The sequence below is a fragment of the Synchiropus splendidus genome, chromosome 4, assembly GCF_027744825.2.
Source record: "Synchiropus splendidus isolate RoL2022-P1 chromosome 4, RoL_Sspl_1.0, whole genome shotgun sequence".
NCBI lineage: Eukaryota > Metazoa > Chordata > Actinopteri > Syngnathiformes > Callionymidae > Synchiropus > Synchiropus splendidus.
The window spans coordinates 9,773,990-9,794,638 of record NC_071337.1 but is presented as its reverse complement, the minus strand read 5'-3'; the positions used below and the strand labels follow the sequence as shown (position 1 = coordinate 9,794,638).

Here is a 20,649-nt window from a genome sequence, read left to right as displayed (position 1 = left end):
CACATAGTGATGTTGAGGTTTGAGGGTTGCTTGTAGGATTGGCTACATTGTGCCTCTGTCACGGCAATATATGGCGGAAAATGTACGAAAGGTTGATGCTAAAGATTCATTTAGTTCAGCTGCTGGAACTCCTTATAATAAACTTCAAATCAAACAGAAATATTTTGACACAAAAAAGACATGATCAGGGAACATCAACTGCGTTTTTTTAAAGGGCATGTTTCGTGTTTGACTGCACTCACCACGTTATGTCCTCTTATCATTGGGGATCCATTCAAAACAACCTCTTTGTTATTACATGAAGTGAAGAAGTGCACTTCTGTATGAGCCTAGAGTCTTGTTTTGGCTGGAGTGAGGTAATATAACAGCCTTTAAAATGAAAGAAAAGAAGACAAAAAAACTGCATGTCAGCAGTTTTCAGTGGCCGTGTTTCAGGAGGCTCTGACTCCGCCTCCTCCCTGGAAGGCTGACCCTGTGGGCAGAGACTCCACCCCCACTAGTATCAATCAAAGTGATTATTTGACAGGAGCCCGCCCACTGGGGGAGGTCCTCCACCAATCGCAGTCCGCCTCTCTCTTTCTGTGGTCTGCTTTGTCTCTCTGCCTCAGAGAGCAGCCCTCAGGTGTTGCGGCGCTGGAAGGGTTAAAGTCGGCAGCGTGTTGGATCTCTGCAGAGGTGACAGATGCTTCCTATCCCACCCAGCTCCACAGGGGAACAGGAGACAGTCAGCATACCAATGAGCCACCATCTGACACAAATCTGCATATGTGAGCAAGCAGAGATCACAAACACATGAATATGTTTTCATACGGCCACCGATCAAGTTTTATGACGAACATCTGCAAGCATTTAAACATAACAAACAAATAGATGTGCATGGCTTCCCATCCTGCACGAGTCAGGCAGATGTGCTCCTTTGTCTTAACACATGACCTGTGATGGAGGGCCACTGCACACTAGCAGGTACACACACAAACCCACACGTGCATGCTGATCTCCTCAAACATATGGCGCAAACACACACCAGCAGATCCACGCGCTCGCTATAAAAGTGACAGCTGTCTTTATGATGGAGCACTCGGAGAAGGGGAAGTGAAGGTTTAGCAACCGCACAACATGCTGTTGAGAAGACCTGCTATTCATTTTCAGCTTAATATGTTCCAGCCCATTGGAAAAACATTGCAGCATATAATGTAAGCAATTTCACATGCGCACACAGCTCCTCACAGCTTTCTCCGAGAAAATGAAGAGACCAGATTTGCCTGATGGTTGACTGATTTCAGAAATGACACACAGCCTCGGTGTGTGTGTGTGTGTCTCTGTCGGGACCGTGTGTGCAACAGATTCAGAGTTAAAGCTAATTCTGGAAGTCGCGTAAATTATTATGGTTCTGCCTGCATTTCGTCGCATCTCCAGAGCGGCATCCCCGAAATGTGTTGTTTACCCAGTGAGTGTGATCAGGAGGCGTGACGGTGGATCAGTGGGAATAATCATACCACACACTTGGATGCACACAGGAAGCGCCACGGAATAATAATTGTAGTAATGAAACTACACTTTCTTTTGGGCTCAGTTGAATGCCGGGCCTGTAGTCGAGACCAAAATAAGATCATGTTTTGATTAAAAACTTTTTGGTGTCCTCACTGTTCAAGCTCAAATAATAAAAAAAAACATCTTGTAAGATTGTAATGTGTAATCTAACACATTATAGAATGTTTATTTCAGACATGCTTGCTAAACTTCTTTCCATTGTAGAAAGATAAAGAGAAATATATGAGGAAGCTGGGGTCCCGGCAAGTCGTTTGATGTGGATAGTAGGAGTTTTAAATACATATTGTTTCTCAGTATTAAATTCAAACGGCACTGAGAGTGAGATAAAACATGTGGATGCTGAAGTATACTCGTACTGTGAAGAGAAATACCAGAGTGTATCTTGTGTTATGAGATGGAGTCTGTGGTAGGGGAAGGTGGTTTTGCATATTGTTTAAACTCTTATTTCCTCTTATGGACTGTTCAGTGACTGTACTGTATCTAAAACACTGATAAGTAGAAGTATTTTACTCGCACAATTTCACTCACGCCTTGTACATGGCTCTATTGAGGTGACATCCATACATTCACACATTGTTTTTATTATGTTACATTGAAATGCTATGAAGACAAAAACATGCATTTGTAAGAAAACTTTTGAAAATACATGTTTAAGATAGTATTCTGCATATATATTTTAATATTGTCCATTTATAGGACATTCGATAATAAATGCTAAAACGCTAACCATTTATTAAAAACCTGTATATCGTCATGATTGCGTGCCAGTATTAGAGACGACGATTTAAACTGTAACATCGATCAACTAAACTTTTCCACAGCCGTGAAAATGCCGCGTCACCCAAACAAGCCAGCGGTTGTGTCTCAGCCACGTATCCAGTCACAGGCTCACAAACAAACATAAATATCCCCGTGGAGCTGCAGCCGGACCCCGAGCATCTTTATATGGATAAATAAATGGTGCACTTGGCAGTGGGTAAATGCGTTTGCTCCCAGCCTGCGGGCCCAGATGGCAGCCCAGTCGTTTGCTTTACCTTGTTTTGTTTAATTACTACAATCAACTCTGTATTTCATCAATTAATCACGGCAACCTGTTCCATTGCTCGCTGTCTCAACCTCCCCCTCTATATGTCATACACTCTGAAAGTGTACAGAAGTGTTGCCATTCATTCCTATATCATTAACAGCGCTACTCACCCCATGCATGCGGGTGATTCATTTAGTTGCCTTTATCACAAGTCGGCAGATATGAAATGCCATTTAATTTTTCTTACCTTTTCTCTGTTGTTGGATGATTTTTATTTTAAAACAAAATCTTTGAATATAAAATCATGCTAGGCGTTGGGAGTGGAACGTTCTCCAAGTTGGCTGGAGGTCATGATGAGTGCCAGTGCAAGATGACAAAGGTAAAGAATTAGAGAGTGACAGACAGATTTGAACCCCTTATTGAATTACCATGTTCTCCTCCAATAACATGGTGACAGACAACATCATTTCTTATGACCCCAGTCGGGTTGGCAACACTTTTTAATGATTCAACTTCCTATGACCTGTGTATAAAAAAGCAAAACTCCAAATGAGAAACGGTGCATAGATGGAGTGATGGATGGAAAGAGAGGAGGGCAGCATGTCGGCATCAGTGGAGGTGGCTGACAGCAGCCGGGCACACGAGAATAACGGGGCGGAAAGCACTTCATTACGTCCTTTTATTCCGTTATAATCACCGCGCGGCCATCACTCCTCTGCGACACCGTGGCCCAGGCACTGACATGAGGATTGATGCACCGGAAACGCCGGGCTCCTGGAACACAATAAACAACGCCATTAACCAACGTGGCCCCGTCGAAGCAGTAAACAGTTGATATTAATTATAGTTCGCCCCAAGCCTCCACGTTACATTTAATCTGCACTGATATCACGACAGGCCGGAAAATTGTCCATTATGATTTCATGTTGTAATGGAATTAGACGGTACTCATTTGGAATTGAATATTTGATAAGAACGCTTTTAATAGTGGGGGAATATTAACTGAATGTATTTGAAATGTATTTGATTTTAATCCATGAGACCGAATTGATTGAATTGAGCTGGGCAGCAATTGAGTGCACTTTGTTTCCACCTAGCTCTTGAGCGACCTCTGGTGTTTGTCTACATTACACCCACCGCCCAAAACAGCGCTTTTTGAAAGGTTGTCCTGGTGTGTGGTGGTCAGCGCCAAAGTGGTCCAAGGCAGCACGTGGCTGTAGCTCTGCGACAGTCGAAGCGGCCCATTGCTGTTTGGTGCGTGTGCCGCTGTATAGACCAGTCAGCTGACCTGCAGTGACCCCTGTCCGCGGCTGCACGTGTTGCTAATGGCCACAAAACGCGATGCCTTTACTGTATAATTGAATAAAGTGGTTTGTTCAGCCAGAGAAAGCTGAGGCTGACTCTCAATAAGATTAGAAACTGCGTGTTTTTTTCTTTCTTTCACCCATCTGAGTTCTGTAATTGGTTTCATTATTTAATGAAGTGATATATTAATAAATATTGAGCAGATGATTGATACAGACATGAAAGCAATAACAACCGATCGTTTCCCCCCTGGTGTGTTTGTGTGCGCCACAGACAAACGCTTTACGTGCCCTTAATTAAAAGTGAATTTAGCATAAATCACGATTAATACTCAAGGAGTTGGGCCATTTCAGAGATCGGTATAATGCGTTTAATTATCTCAATGACAAATCATGGGTGATGCAACGAACTCAGGAGAGAAGGGGGAGCCAGGAGACTTCAGGGTTCAGATTCATGGCCTTTGATCGCCATCTAGAGGTGGAAATGGATCACCTTCAGAAGACCTTCTGATTTGCCTCATGTTCAGCTTCTCGTTTATGGTAAAACATCACTCCATATTTCATTTATTGAACATTTACCGTGGTTTGTAATAGACTTCATTGCCTCTTTTGCGCCACCACTGACAACTAAACAATTTTCAGACTTTCATACAGTGAAAACCTTGTTCAGCTCCAGATGCAACGGTATATGGAGCTCTTTTTCTAAATCAATCTTTTTTTTTCTTTTTTCTTTCTTTCTTTTTTAAATAAATTACACTGTTTACCTAGGCCCACATAGCGGCCCATAAGAGAAACTAAGATGTGCATTGCATTTAAAAAAAAAAAAAAAAAAAAAAAAACGCTTTAGGTAGAAGAAATACTGAAGGTCATAACCAAGTTTCCACTGTGTTAGTATTGTTGGACGTAATTTTATTTTCACATCATTGTGTAATTTTATATATTTATATTAAAAAAAAGCTGAATTTATTTAAATAAAAAAAAAACATTTCCATAAAAAATAGATCTCACTTTCCAAAGCTGTTAAAAAAAGACAAATGAGTAACACAATTTATAATGAAAAAAGCACATGGAAATACTTCCGTGATATGTTTTTATTTCCCCCATGTCTTGCTAGAGAATATTTAAATAAGAAGTGATATTTATCCCTGCATACTATCATCGTCATCTGCCAACCATTAAACAGGTCCATTTTTCGCTGCCGTTGCTCCACCTCCTGGACTTTAAGCGCCCTCTGAACGCATGTGTTTTCCAAGAAAATAAAGGCTCAGTCTCAGTTTCTGAATGTCGACGCAACTTGGGAACAAAGACGGCCACAAACCAGTGCGGACAACGAGCACTGCTCAATGCCTGGCAGGTCCTCACCTGCACGTCTGACGTCCCTCCGGTAGATGGCGATCTTGCTCGACTAATTCCTCCTCCCGCTTCCTCTGGTGGACTGTGGAGGGGCTCTGGTTGCTATGCTGACCGGGTGAAAAGTTCACGGCGCGGCCTCGTCCGTGAAGGAGGATGTGGGGTCTCTGTCTGGTCGGGGATAATCTCATTTTCCTGGAAGACTCGGGGAGACCGTGCGAGTCCTGGGAGGAACGGAAAGAGGATCCGCAGGACGCGCGCAGGGTCACGGACAGCGGCGAGTTTAAACTGTTCAGAAACTCCACTCACAAGGTTATTGGGACACTTTTGAACGCTTGTTCATGTCTGTCTAGTTTCTTACTTCACTTTTTAACCGAGGAAACAGCACTGCGTGGCTGCGTAACTGTTTATTGAAGTGTGAGAATTAACATTGATCCAGCTATCAAATGCTAGTAAATGCTAAACGCAGCGCTGTGGTTATTCAGATAATGCGTTTTATACTTATTATTTTTTAAGGTTTTAAAATGAATCTTGTTTGGTAATAACACAGTAAGCAACAATCAAAAGTAGAGGCGAATTTCTGATTGTTCTCAGTGTCATGCGGTAAAATGACAGCTATAAAACTATATTATAAACATTATTATATAAAATATAAAACATTATTATTAGTGCTATTTAACCAAATAACAAAAACGGGTTTTCAGTTTTCTACCAGTTGCATATTTTGTTACAGCTGTAACATACATTTCTCAGATAGTATATACGTAAAAGTGTCCTAAAACATTCAGGGTTATTTTCAGAAACAAAGTTGCAGTTGTTGACATAATGTGACAAAAAACTTGAATTAAATCAGCCTGTGTGAGTGAAGGGTTACATGTGACCGTATGATTTCTGCCTTTGCCAAGGAAAACATTATTGGACTCTTGTTAGAAACAAAATTTCATCTAGATCAATAGTAATAATTCATCCTCCTCGAAAATGATACCGGCCATGTTTCACTTGAAATGTCATTCATCTGAACAACGAAACTTGTGTTTTACGTTTTCATCACGTTGACCTTCAGTCAGTAGTGCTACAAGAATGACCAATCACCACCACACCAGTACTTATCAAGGACCAGTCCATTACAATGACGGACAACATCCCCGTAGGACATATGGACCCATGTGAAATTCCAAAATGCCCATACCTGGAAGAACACCCATGCAGGGAGAATGTACATGCCGTCGTCACACACCAAGGTCTGCAGCTCATGTTCACACCTGGGACCTTGCACTTTCAAGCGGCATCACTTGTGCTACGGCCATTTTCTGGTTTTAATTCCGATTAATTTGAGGAAAAAAATGTGATTGTGTATATTGATTGCCCACATCTGATACCTGCAGCCTGCTTTTAACTATGAGAACATATTGATTTTATGTGTTGGACCTCGACTTGGCGGTATTCCTTCCCATTTTACAACCAGCCGCTAACGTGCGGACAGTGGACCGCGATGGCTTACTTCCCTGATGACGGTTCTGTTTATCAGATTGTCCTTATTTCAGTGCTGCACCTGTTCGCTACTCTTCTTCCCAAATAAAATGTGTAATCGTCCTTCATCACACACACATACGAGTGTGTTTTTATCATTATGGAGGACACTGTATTGATTTACATTCATTTTCGGGTGACTTCACTTCATTATAAACAAACCAAACCTGCCTTAAACTAACCTTTCAGAATTAATATTACAGAGAGTGCTTTTTGCCTAGACAGATGTATGTTGCCACGAAACCTGCACACACTCACACACACACCCGCACACAAAGTTTGCTGTGTCCTTCAGTGTAGAGATGCACTTGAATGATAATGGCCAGCAGGGAGCTCTCTGTGTAATCGTAATGACCTAGCGCCTGAGTTTTTTTTCATGATTTCTCCCACTGAATCATATTTCTACATCATATACATACATTTAGGATGATAAAGTTGCCCCTTTGTGTTTCATTGCAGGTATTCTCTGCTGCATTGTGCTGCTGTGCAGGGAATGGTGAAATTGCCTTGGATGATGGAGTCGGTATGTTTCTGGCTTGTTGCTACACTTGAAGTGGTAATTCTGGTTTCTTCACCTGTCACCCAAGGTTTACATAATGATCTCACTGAAGATATTTATGGATGAATCTACTCTTGGCTTTCTATCGCAATTTCTGCACACCATATATGATCAGACCTCATTCCGATTTGGTGACCAAACTCTTTCTTTCTACTCCATGTTTTAATACATTTGATCCCGGTGATGAAAAATGCGCCCATAAAGTGCACTTACAAGTTGACACAAAAAAATGTATTAAATTTCAATGATTTAACTGCCAACATGACATAAAGGATTGATTTTTATGTGACCTTTTGTTCACACATAATTTGCACTACGGCACAGGGGCTAGAATCACATGAAACAGGAATTCAGAAGGAAGAACAGGCTTGAAATGTGTTTTAAAAGTGCGTGGCATTTATTTTAGCAGCCTTTTAGAAAGACATAAGAAATCATGAGGATAAAAATATGGATTGAAAAGCATTGGAAACCAAGCTCAAAATTCTGAAAAATATTAATATAATTTTATTAATATGTTTATTTTGTCTGTTGAGTCTCATGATAAACATTTCTGTTAATTTACTTTGACTGGGAATTAGCGAAGGGAATCTACAGTATTAGCACTTGTCTTCTGTGAAATTCTGTGAATTAGCTGGTGCGCTATTACCAACTTTCACCAGTAGTTGTCAGCAGAGGACTAAAACTGAGCGTCTTCTCGCGTCTCCATTGAGAGGTTGAGCTCGAACTGCTTTCATATAAACGTATTTATGTCATAATCGCGTCGAATAGTTGAGAAAATATTTACAGTGTAAACAACAAAAAGAGTGGACTTATCTGGCCAAGAAGCGTCATTCCGTATTTCTATTGATTTTTTTTTAGTTTTTCAAATTTGAAAAATGTAATACAAAATGTCAGTGAAGAGTCGTGTGACTGCATGGCTGCGGTCATGTTGTTTGAGTCCAATATTGGATCATGACAGAAAATATCAGTGATAGAATCAATAAAACTAGTGGTCATAATAATGTTGAAAAATGTACAGCAGTTAAAAGTCCATGCAGAGCCTCAGCTTACACACTGAGAGGTGCTGACATGGACTGAGACGATAAGGCGGTCAACATGCTTCTTCATGGCGACTGTGGGACACATGCTCACACACACACACACGGACCTGAGGAAACATGTTATCTGTGGTCATCGCTTCACTCCCAGCTCATGTGGGACTCCTGTCCTCTTATCTCTGCCTGAAGCCTCCTGAGAATGACACAGGGTTTGTGTGTGCTGCTGTGGGGTAGATGAATGTGTGCCTGGCGCGCGGTAAAGGAAGTTTGCAGAGATAGTGTGGGTGCAGAGGGCAGCACGCAGATGCACGGAGCAGGAGAGAGTTGGAGAGGATGTTTGGTTTGGATGAGTGTTGCCTGTTGGACGTGTAACTCTGCTGTCTGTCCTCACCTCTCCTGGAGGTTTTGTTCCAATTCTGTCTCTCAGTAGGATGCAGTGTACAGGGCTTTCAAACTATGTTTGACTTCTGCCCTCGAATGCCGCAATCCCTCATGCAAAAGCACACTGTACTATCAACAACGTTCTGCTTTCTGTGCCTGTCAAATCTGCAAATCTCTGGTTACACCAATGAGGCAGCCTCTAGTCTCTTCATGTCTACAACCTCTCTATCGTCATTTTTAATTACCATTGTACCAGTCATTCCCACTTAAGCCAACTCCTACTGGGGGATTTTAGAAACCTGGGCAGGTCAGAAATGCATTTTTGATCTTGGATTTGTGTTATCTATGCTCACAGTATTACCACAAACCATTGCTCACGTAGTTATCCTCTTGCATGCTTGCTGATGCTGAGCTTACCATCTTGTTCAAACACGTTCGATAGTTTCTATTTATTTTCATGGTGGGACATAAACTTTTTAATATAAGACAGTCTATACAATGAAAGTGCTTGACTCTCTAGGGGTCCTGTGATGGAGTGGCAACCCATCTAGTTTATAAGCAGAGGACGAGAGAATGGTTTGAATCTGAACTTAAAAATGGACTTATCTGTTCCAATTCCTATTACTGAATATCTTTGCATCTTTTTTAACCACTACTATCAAATGGTAAGCAAGTTTTTATATAACACGAGATGTTTCCTAGCCAGAGTGGAGATGATTTAACAACAGCTTAGTGTTCACCTCCAAGCTCAACATGCCTTGGAATCCTGAAGATATATTGACATCCCTCCAAGATGCTTGAACTGGCTTACGTCTTTGTTTTGCGTGCTGAAGATGCTCTATTTTACTTCCCATCCTGTCCTTTCTTGCCTTTGTCCTGCACCCTAAATTTGCATAATTATATTTAAATGAATTTCCGACGTTGCCTCCATATTTATTGTTTGGAACCTCCGTGGATTAAAACTGGAGCAGTAGAAGACTTTGTATTTTTTCCTGAGCCACTTAAGTCTTCCACTTAAATAATCAACCTGTTCTTCTCACACCCTTGAGTTTGCACACGAAGAGATAATGTCAAGGTGTCCTATAAGTCGTAGCATGATGACGCTGGTTAAGCCATTCCTCTGTGAAAAGTGGAAGGCTATTGGTCTCATCATCTAATGGTGTAATTTGAAAGTTCAGAACGTTACTAATGAGACAAATGAACGCCTTCCTCTGACTCCAGACCACCTGCAATTCCTCCCTCAGTGTCCATAAACCTTTTAGTCCCCATTTTCTACTCCTCCCTGGCACCTAATGAGTAACCAGAGTGTGTGAACTTCACAACAGCTATTCTTCTTTCCCAACAACTCTTAAATAATTTGTCTCAGACTCTTTGAGCTCCTGGAGGGTGCACAGATCTGGACGCCGCACATGCGCGTTCCCTCTCCTTCACTTCTCACTGACCATTTAGCTTTAACAAGCGCTCTTATAGTTAATGAAATCTCCTTGTCTCTGCTCAAATTTCTGCGATTAATCTTACTTTCCCTTATCGCACTTCTCGTCTCTCACCTCTTAATAAAGCGCCTCCCCGGCTCTCTGCTGAGAAACCAGCATCCCGCTTCTCCTTTCCCTTCGCTCTCCGTCGCACTCACCTTTATCTTTCCTCCCTTCTCCTCAGGTAGTGCCTCATCCCTTCATCACAACCCATCATTCTAATGTGCTGGTGTGTAATGATATGCAGAGCAGTGGAGGAAGCGAAGATGGTGGGAAGCGCACGGGGGGGCTCGGCCAACATTTGCCTAAGGCTCTGCGCCTCAGATCGATAAGTGGTCTTAAGTTTATCTGATTTTTATCAGCAGAGTCGACACAGGGGCAGGTCGATGGGCTGTGCCCACGTCAAGTTGACCTTTTCAGGGACGTCGTTGTGAGAGCTCTCCCTGGGGCTCCACGGTCCCCTGTCACTGTCTGACTGGCACAAGTCTGTTGTGCTCAACGACAAAGTCTGCAGAGATGTCTATATCAGCACACGGCCGGGCTGACAGGGCCTGGCTGTTGTATTTATAAACTGTCCTTTGGCCATGACACTTTGCCAATGATCGGACCCTAATTTATGCAGGCAAATCTCCTCGGTGCAAAAATGAAAGCTAATAGAGTCATTAGCCGCTAATTCAGCCTGGGATACCTTTTATAAATTGGCTTACTTTGTAAAGTCCTCGCCCAATAATCCCTCCCGGAGCTCCCCCTCACCTGTCCATTTGGACGACAGCAGAACATCAAAGTCACTGAGCACACATGGCGCGGCTGGTTTAATAGCGCGGGATTGTCTAATGACGTGTTCGGCAGCAAATCTTGTGTTCGGTTTCTGTCACGCGCACTCATCGTTCAGCCGCGTTATGTTATGGGAGTGACTCTTTTTGTGCGTGGACACGTGTGATGTGTTCTGGAGAGTGGCCATCCGTGACCAAATGTGTTAGCGTTGATGGGCCGCTGTGTTGCCTAATGGCTGATTATGACATTAAATGTTTATGAGCATTGATCATCCGCAACCACAAACCGAGAGCCATTTCATATTCTCACTGGTCACCGCGTAACGGCATGCTGATGGATGGACAATGATCTTCAATGAGACCTGGGTGTGATGTATACAGGGACAAGCAAACCTTTCTAGTTAGCATGTGGACATGTTTTATACTCATGTTGCTCATATGTGTCTTGTGGGTTGATGTCTCGCAGGTGGTGGCTTCTGTTTGTCTGTCAGTTTGCTGTGAGCGAATGCATCGTCTAAATATCTGAAGTTTTTGACGGAATAATCAGCTGCTGAATACTTCATTTATTTTGCTAAATGCATGTTACTAAAAAAACACAGGTTGTTTCATGCTGCCATATGATCATTGAAAACAGGTGGATTTTGAGTTGTAGAACAAGGCATAGTTTGTGGGTCAATATCTGTTGTTAACTACCGAGTCTATAGAGTTCATCAATGAATATGCAGTTTGCAAGAATTGTCTGATATGAACGATAGCGGTGCCTGGAGAGAGGATGCACAAGACACAAAGGTAGCAGAACATAGTCTGCTATAGCAAAACAAGCATAAAATTTGCATCACACTTTAGATTGGGAACACATATTAAGTGTTACATTCTAATTAATTTGTTTATCTACACCAAAAAACAGGTTGTTTAGAGTGAACATCCATTGACTATTCCAGGGAAAAATCTAGTCAGTCACGAAACACAAAGCAATACTTTACAATGATTGATTACTGCTAATATGCTGCGAATACGCTAATGAATACATAGTTTATTCTGGGTAGTAAGTGTTCCCACATTATAAAGTGTGACCAAAACTGGTAATATTTTTTTGCCTGTGGTTCAATAAATTCACCAAGTATGTAAGTGCATTTGCTTGTTATCTTCTGTTTGTTTTCAGCGTTAAGTACAAGCCATTTTTAGAACATGCATATGTTGTAAGAGCAAGTAGTGTATGACTTTATAATTTTGGAATAAAGATTCCTAGTTTGTGACTGAACTCTTAACTCATTTATGTAACTGAGGAATGCATGAAGGTAACAGGTTGTATGTGTAGTTTGAGGCTGGAGGTTGAGGTGGATACTTTCTGTTCTTTTCATAACAAATGTAGTTTCTTGTAGAGGCCTGTAATTTTTGGGGGAGAATGTTTAAAAATGTGGTTTATGTGTGATTTTCATAAACGAGATGCATTTTAGGGAAGTTTAATTCAAACAAGAATGTGGCACAACTCCCTTCATTATTGGCGACTGTGGGTCACATGCTATAGTGCTGTACAAATGATTCATGTTTGGAAATAGGGTTTGTGAATCCAGGCTTTCATTTAGCTTAACTGCACACATGCCAGCCAGTGGTTGAAATGCGTTCCCCTTGACCTTTTGCAGCACACGTGCCAAATATGGTCTCAGTACAGCTACATAAAATCATATTCTTCACAGACAATATGAAGTCCTTCCCCTCCTCTGATTTAGAAAACATACGTCGCTGTGAAGTTTGGCGACAGCGAAACGCTGTCAGTCTTCGTTTGATACCACGTGATGTATGTTGTGAAAAATGAAGTCCTAATGTGAGCTATGGCACATTCTCACACATCAGGATGAGGAGCGCGCCAAGCTTTAAGAGGGGGATCTGTAGTTCAATCAATGTGTTTTTGCTGGAATGTACCCCTGACAGAAAATCCAGGACTCATCTCACACACCCTGGAACAGCAGGCAGCAGATGGAGAGGAAATGTGGAGTAGAATGTTCTCCTCCCAAACATGCTGGGGGTCATGGCTCCAGACCAGAACTTTAAGATACTGAGTCATTTGTCCATTTAAAAGAAGTTAACACATGCTGTTGTGAGAGATTAAAGTTCAACAATTAAATATATCTAAGGCGACTTGAGACTCAGATTCTGTCTCACCTCTCCACTTCGCTGGCTTTAAATATGCATTCAAACTTTCCTCAGATTGGAAAATGAATGATTAAATCAATCCCATTGTTTAATTAATTATTCAATGAATCATGTGCTCACAAACTTTCCTGGCCTCCATTCGTCATGGAGCTCAACAGCTTTATTACAGATCAATGAGGAGCTGTCACCTCACTGTCGTGGCTCAGATTAATCAAGTTGTTACCTGAATGCCGAATTGGCTGCAGTGCCATTGCCATGGCAACCAACGTTAAGTAGCAAGACTGAATGTCGCTGATTGTTTTGAAGGAAGCGCAGGATTCGTGCGCCTTGCAACAGTTTCCCATAAAACTTGTCGCAGGTTCAGTCAAATAAAATTGATCATCTTCTATTCCAATCCTCACCCAGGGACATATGTGCCAGCTGAGGCCCAAATGCTTTGGAATTTGGGATTTTTTTTCTGCTCTTTCTACCTTATCAACAGTGGCGGTGGTTGCACTTGACTGTGTTGCTAATGACAAGGCCACCAAGTGGCAGTGGAAGGTCCTAAAGGTGGGGGAAGTCATCAGTGGGGACCAGGGGTTTTAGGTGCTGTTTCAACCTATGGGAGGGTGGCAACCAAGAAACATCAATGCCGGCCCTAAAAGCTTTCTGTGAGGTGAAATGCAGTGGGCACCCACACAGGAAGTCTCCTCAGATGGCTACTAGTCTTCCAGAGAGAAGTCAAATACTCACTGACCGGAAATTATCCTGTCCTCAATGGAAAGATCATCCCTCATGATCGCGCTTGCCGTCCTCAGGAAAGAGGACATGGCAGACGCTCATAAGGTGAAAGTGCCAAGAAGTTGGCTAGAAAGCCAGAATGCACCCAATGGAGTGGTGGTAGAAAGTATAGAGTTTATCAGCAAGTCCACAGTATGCAGCTCTGTAGGGCTGGAATGATGGGGCCAACCATATTTAGAGTTCAGAGTGGAGGCTGAGAAGGTGGCGCTGGAGGCAGGGAAAGGCAGAATGAGAAAAGAAAACCTATAAGTACAGCTGCTGGGGATGGCGGGAAGACGTCCCCACACACCGCAGATGTACTGTGCTGGCTTTGGAGGCAAACTCCAGAGAATAGTGATCCTCTCAAATAACAACCATGTTGCTGCCCTCAGTGGGGCTGGAGGTGTGGCAGGTCATAGGAACTAACACCCGACCTGTGCGACAACTTCATAAGTTAAACTGAGAGATTGATGAAGAGTTGTTGTATTTCATTTTAAATTCATATTGTTAGTTTTTAAGACGACAGTCAAGGATTATTTGAACACATGCTAGAAGCCAATTGTCTGAGATAAGTTTTTCTTTGTCCAACAAAAATCCCCCAAATACAGAATTTATAAGCAACTGGGGAACTTGATGGCGCCGGTCCCAAACTTTGGACGTCACCAGACACTGTTGGTTCCTGCGTGAAAGAATGGACAGACTTTTCTGACAGAGCGAACCGCAGTATGTTTATGTAATTCATTCAACATCTGCTTCAAGTTAGATCAAACATCATCGCAGCTGCGCTCCAATACTTCGTATGAATGGAACTCTGCTTGACAGTGTGTTCATGTTACCGCAGGTATAAGAGCTGTTACCAACCATTGTGTTTGACCCAGAATGTGCGTTGAAGTACCTTACTTTGCTCTGTAGACAGAGTGAATGGGAGATGACCATCATCAGCCACCTGAATTAAGACTGTGGTTGTTCTATCTTGTATCAGCTCAAACCTTAAGTCCTCTGCTATACCCTGTTTGTGTGCCAGGTTTTGGGTTGACCTTGTGAGCATGTGAGGCCAGAGAGATATGGCAATAAACACCAACACACTTAGGGATTGCATAAAGGCAGGATTGGGGCGCTTCCTTGCCGTAGAATCTTTGTGAGTCGATGTTCTGTCAGTCTTATTTGGGGGCTAAGTCAAGGGTGGGCAATTGGTTCCACAAAGGGCCGCAGTGAGTGCAGGTTGTTTTGTTGCAACCCATCTAGAGGACACCTTTTCACCGATCAGGTGTCTTAAGACTGTAATAAGTTCTCAGTCTGGTGTTGCTTGTTTCAGTTGAAACCCCAGCAGCTAAACTGTGTGTGCTTGATCGGTTGGAACAAAAATCTGCACCACCCCAGCCCTTCGAGCACTGGCCAACCCGAACCCACAGCGAGTGAGTGATAACAATGTTTTTCAGGAGAACGTGGTTGTGGCGTAGAGCAATTATTGTGAAGGCGGACCGAACCTACCTTCACTGCAAGACATTGTGAGCTCTATTGACTTTATAACACTCATATTTAGTTTATATACTAGTTCATAAATGATCATGTGGGTCATGAAAAGATGGTCATGTGACCTCTGCAATAAAGCCTTTTCACTGCCATTTATGAAACTGTAAATCACAAAGCAATGACAGTTCAAACTAAGTGTGTTTTTGCGTTTCATTTTCGGAATATGTCAGCAATCAAGAAAAATGCAAAGTAATCCTTGGAATGACTATGTGATGGATAATGTTCTGAATTGATTAGTTAGACATGGGTTGACGCAGAAGGTGAATGTCTGAAACATCTGGAAACATCTGGTCCAGCGTCATGAAAGCATCTTCAGTTGAAAAATCGTTTCAGCTCATTTCTTCTGGACTTGTGCAGCAGTGTGTGTATGCGGTTGTGTTACAGGGAACTGACCAGAACAGACACTCTGAACATCTATTTGAGGGGGGGGGGATTTTTGGTAAAAAAAAAAATCTTCATTTATTTATTTGATTAATTTGCACATCGGAGAGCTGTAACCTGGTTCTGTCTCACTCCTCCTTCACTGGGGTTATTTTAACAGAGCTCTAAGTGGCCCCATAATGTCATCGTATTACTGGGGCAGATTTTTCCGATTGGAGGAATGGGACTTGGAGAGGCGCTGGGGTTGGGAGTGCGTGAGGTGGGAGGAGAGGCAGAACATCCCTCGTTCATCTTCCCAAAGTGAGTGTTAAAATAACACCTGGCCCGACTGGATTCATCGCGGCTGTGCTGGAAGGATTTGCACATCATGCTAACAGGAACTGTCACTGCACACCAGCGCACGCGCACACACACACACATACACACACACACACACACACACAAAGCTAATGCAGCCTGGAACCACGGTGAGAACTTCACCTACTGTTACCGCACATGCACTGGCCCTGAACCTGCGAGGATTCATCCGTCAATATCATAGAAGGTCAGAACCTCTTGGTGAGAATTCAAATGGTTTAGCACAACCTATTTCCTCAGGCATCTGTGTGCAGGCATATATTTCTGTGAGGCAGCCATGACAGCGCTCACAAATGAGGTAGATGGTGGAGTTTAAAAGGATGGTGGGAGCGGTATCTTGCATATTCAACGCTCTGTCGCCTGGCTGTCATCGGCCAGCCGAGCGGTGAGGAGATAGGAAACTAGTCAAATTACCGGCCATGCTCGATTCTGTCTCCGGCTCTGACAAGTCTGTCAGAGATGGGATTTAATCTCTTAATGACTAAGAGGGCCTGGATGTGTTTCTCATCCTTCCACCCACCTCTCAGTCTTCTCCACTGACCATCATCTGATCCCGCGGCTATGTCGACACATCACAAACATCTCTAACCAGAAATATCCATGTGAGAATATCTTCTTTATCCCTCGTCTCTCTATCTCCATCTGCTCATCTCTAATACGAGCTGTCATGTGGTTCATGAGTGATCCCAGCTTCAGCCGCAGCGCCCTGACTGGCAGAACGGATTTGGATCCTGGACAATTTAATAACCAGATTAACTGAGAGGATGAGGATCAAAGAGCAAATTGTTGAACAGAAAGATGACTGACTAGTGGGCAACGTTTCCAAATTGGATTTTATAATTTGATTGTTTGCCTTGCTTCTTTAAGTTATTGTTTTCTGTTGGGTTACTTGATGTACTTGAAGAACGGGAACCAACTATGTTCAATTGGGTCTATTTGGTTCAGTCACCTAGGTACTTCTACACTTGGTATGCTTTGGTAAACTGTCTGTTCTGTTTCGCCATCTTTTTTTAGAACCTCATTTGACTATTTACATTATTATGCTTGTTCAATCTATGGATAATAAACATCTCTGTTGTTCAGTTATTCTAAGACTCGGAAGAGAGACAAATCCCAGTTGTGTTCTTTTATTCTATTTTATATGTCCTTAATAGTTGTGCTGTGAAAGAACGACAAAATCTCACCCACCTCAGTCAGACAGTTGCCGTCGCCCCCCACATGCTCCGCCTCACTTTTCACGCCGCCGTCACAACAATGACAGTTGTAACTCAGGTGATTAATGCCTCAAGAAGTAAAATGTGTGGTGAGGGACGCTGTAGGATTAGTGCAACTTCCACTTGGGCCGTAGTGCTTTGGTGTCCGACATCGAGCTTTTAGCTAATTGGCTAAATCAGCTCGCTGGGGCTTAATTAGAACCAGCTCACACACACGAACGTGTGCGTCCTGGGGCTCTTTAATTACCCTCAGGTTTGTTAGGAAGGAACAGCCTCAAGTTCTAATTACACACTCTCTCAACACGTGTGTGTGTGTGCGCGCGTGTGCATGTGTATTAATTCCATAACCATTATGGAAACCAATTGACTCCCACATTGTAAGCCCAATATTTTAATGAACTTTGCCACATATTTGGTAAATAAGACGGCAGGAGGTGTGGAAAATCCTGTTCGAAGGAGCAGGGAAGGACACAGCAGATGACTGGGGAAGAGTTTCCTGCTGAAAGTGAGTGGCACACTGGTGGAAGAGTGGAAATGGGAAGTGTAAGGAAGTGTAACAGGGTGTGTGAGAGGGGCTGATGAAGATGGAGGGACGGAGATGGTGCCAGGATTGTGTAAGAAGGAGCGTGTGATCTGTCCTGTAATGATGTTTGGCAGGTAGAATGTCCAAGTGGCACCATTAAGAACAAGGAGCGATTACGCTGTTCTGTGTTATTTTGTTTAAAATAGAAATCATATTATTTAGAAAGAATTTCCCAATTGCTTTACGTGCTTCAATGATGGGGAAGTATAACAATGAAATCTTCACCAGTTTGCTCAGTATATAGAATAGGAAGAAGCTGAACGCTTGTTTCGTTAGGGGATCTATATTGAGATATGAACATTCAAGATATTAATATTGCTAAATCAACTGTGTTTTGAATCTATATATTGAGATATGGGCATTTAAGATGGTAACGCCACTAAATCAACAATATCTATTTCCCCTTTGCATCTGCAGTAAACAGGATTTTTTTTTTCAACCCCTCTCAAAAAAAAGAAACATGGAATGGGGCAGAGGAAAAGTTTTCACTTTTACTAGATTGGTAATAATAAATATTTTTTAATTATGAGACGTAAATCTCTCTCCTATCAGCAGTGGTCCGTCTCTTCATATGTACGGCTGGAATGCACAAGTTCAGTTCCGCCAGCAACGGACTTCAGTCTGTATGTTTCTTTTGGGATTTTGCCATTAAAAATGGGGGAAACCATCATGTTCGTGCCCATGAACATCATGTAATTGGGTTGTTTCAATGTTTCCGCTTCATTTCAATGCGTTTGATCTTGTGATATTTCATCTTTAAAAAGAGATGATTTTTCTGAAGGCGTGGCAGCCCTCATTTGAGCCGTAGCGGTGCATCACCATTGTTTAGAGACTGACAAAGACTCACAAACCTCATTGACTGCTAGCATGAGCCAATAGCAGACATCCGGCTTTCTACGTCCTTTTGTAATGTAATTTTATATTTTTCAGAAAAAAAGACCCTGTTTTCTTGAAACCCAGTCCAAGGGTGTTCAAACCCTGGTCCCAAAAAGAACAGGGTTGTGCGAGTTTCTGTTCCGATCAATCAAGCTCACAGTGTTAAACAAATGAAGTGTCTGCTGAAACCTGCAACACCAGACTGACAATCAACTGACTTCACTCCTAACACACCTGATTGGTAAAATGTGTCCTCTTGAACAAAAGCCTGCTTCCACTCTATAGTCAAATCGTATTAGTATTGAGACATCGGGCATGAATGTCGAGGTGTGAAATTTTATCCACATCGTTCAACCCTTGAGATCGTGTACAGGACATTTAGTCCTGGATATTCTTATTCCATTCAAAAGCACACAATAACACCCAGAAGAAAGCCCTTTTATAATGTTAAGTAGAGTTCACTTTCAGTTTCTATTGCTCCTTTCTTGCTCTGCTTGCTTGGGAATTTTTCATGTTTGTCAACTACTCATAAAAAGATCATTTTGGACCTACACATATAGCATATACTAGCAGTGGGTGTCCACTCTTTCCTGGTTTGTAAGTTACTTTTACAACAACCGTAACAGATCTGCCAACATTGAAATGGTGTTAAAAATGCTTCTTTTAATCAAACCTACATTAATGTGAATAACCACCATCCCAAGTTGCAAACGCTAAAGATATGAACCTTTGCTGAACTTCTAATGCAAATTTCGTTGTATCTTTGTCTTGTTTCTCGTCACGTGTTGACTTTCTTATTAGTAAGTGAAGTCTATTGTGCCGACTCTCTGTTTTGATTGCGTCCTCTCAGTCTGACAAGGACAAATCGACTTGGTCCTTCAACCCTGGAGCTTCCGACATCTTGTCAATCAATGAATCCATATGAAGCTTGTCCTGCACCATCCTGACACACTGCAGCACGGCACTTTTTGAAGAACATGACATGTAAACAACATACCTTGTCCTACTTTATTCCAAAGGGAGCAAGTCCTTATTGAACTGCCCCTAACTCTTTTAAAAACAGCTTATAAAAAGTTTGTAGGAATCATTTTTGATAATCATTGAGAAAATAAATAAATTCCTTGCTGTCAATGGTACACAGATGATAAATATATTTAAATGATTAAATCACAAAATAGTTTTTCTAGGTAAGTAAGACAGGACAAGAAATAACTGTGATTTGTAAATTTAGAATTGTCAAGAAAAGCCAGTATACTTCCATTATTCACCATGAAAAAAAGAAATAAAGGGCCCGGCAGTGAGCCTTGAGTGACCCCTGCTGAGAGGCTTTGTCCTTGCTAAAGGATTAAAAAATGTCAAGAGTGTCAGATGATGAATGAACCAAAATGAGAACCTGGGAACCTAGGAAGTGCGAACTACTGCAGAGAACTGTCCATTGGTATATTCTATGCTGAGCTCCCTCACACACATATAGACACACATGCACACACACACACGCACATACGCACCAGGAGCTTTGCAGCCAGTCATCCCTCTCTTGCCACTGTAGAGAACACACCTTCAGCCATTCATCAGTGTCATCCTGTCGCCGTCAGTTATGGCCCAGGGCCCGTCGCGTCTTCATTACGGTCCAAATAAATCTGAAATAAAACCACAGATGATTTATTAGCTTCCGATGGCGTCTTGCTGGTTAGCGTGCTCTGATGTCGCCCGGGCCTAGAGGGAGACTGCTCAGACATGAGCAGCCAAATCCGAAGTGACAGTGAGACATTTGTGTCATGATATCAGTCTGTGATCACAAGTTCTGC

The 20,649-nt window shown here is 42.3% G+C and overlaps 1 long non-coding RNA gene across 2 annotated transcripts in view; it reads left to right on the top strand.

Moving 5' to 3' along the window:
- The first annotated feature begins 5,362 nt into the window (after positions 1-5,362).
- The window catches only part of LOC128758243 (uncharacterized), a 54,542-nt gene continuing 39,255 nt past the window's right edge, over positions 5,363-20,649 (top strand). For both annotated transcript variants that reach the window (XR_008414457.1, XR_008414456.1), the window contains exons 1-2: positions 5,363-5,544; positions 7,222-7,285. This is a non-coding gene — a long non-coding RNA (uncharacterized LOC128758243). The remainder of the gene's footprint in view (positions 5,545-7,221; positions 7,286-20,649) is intronic.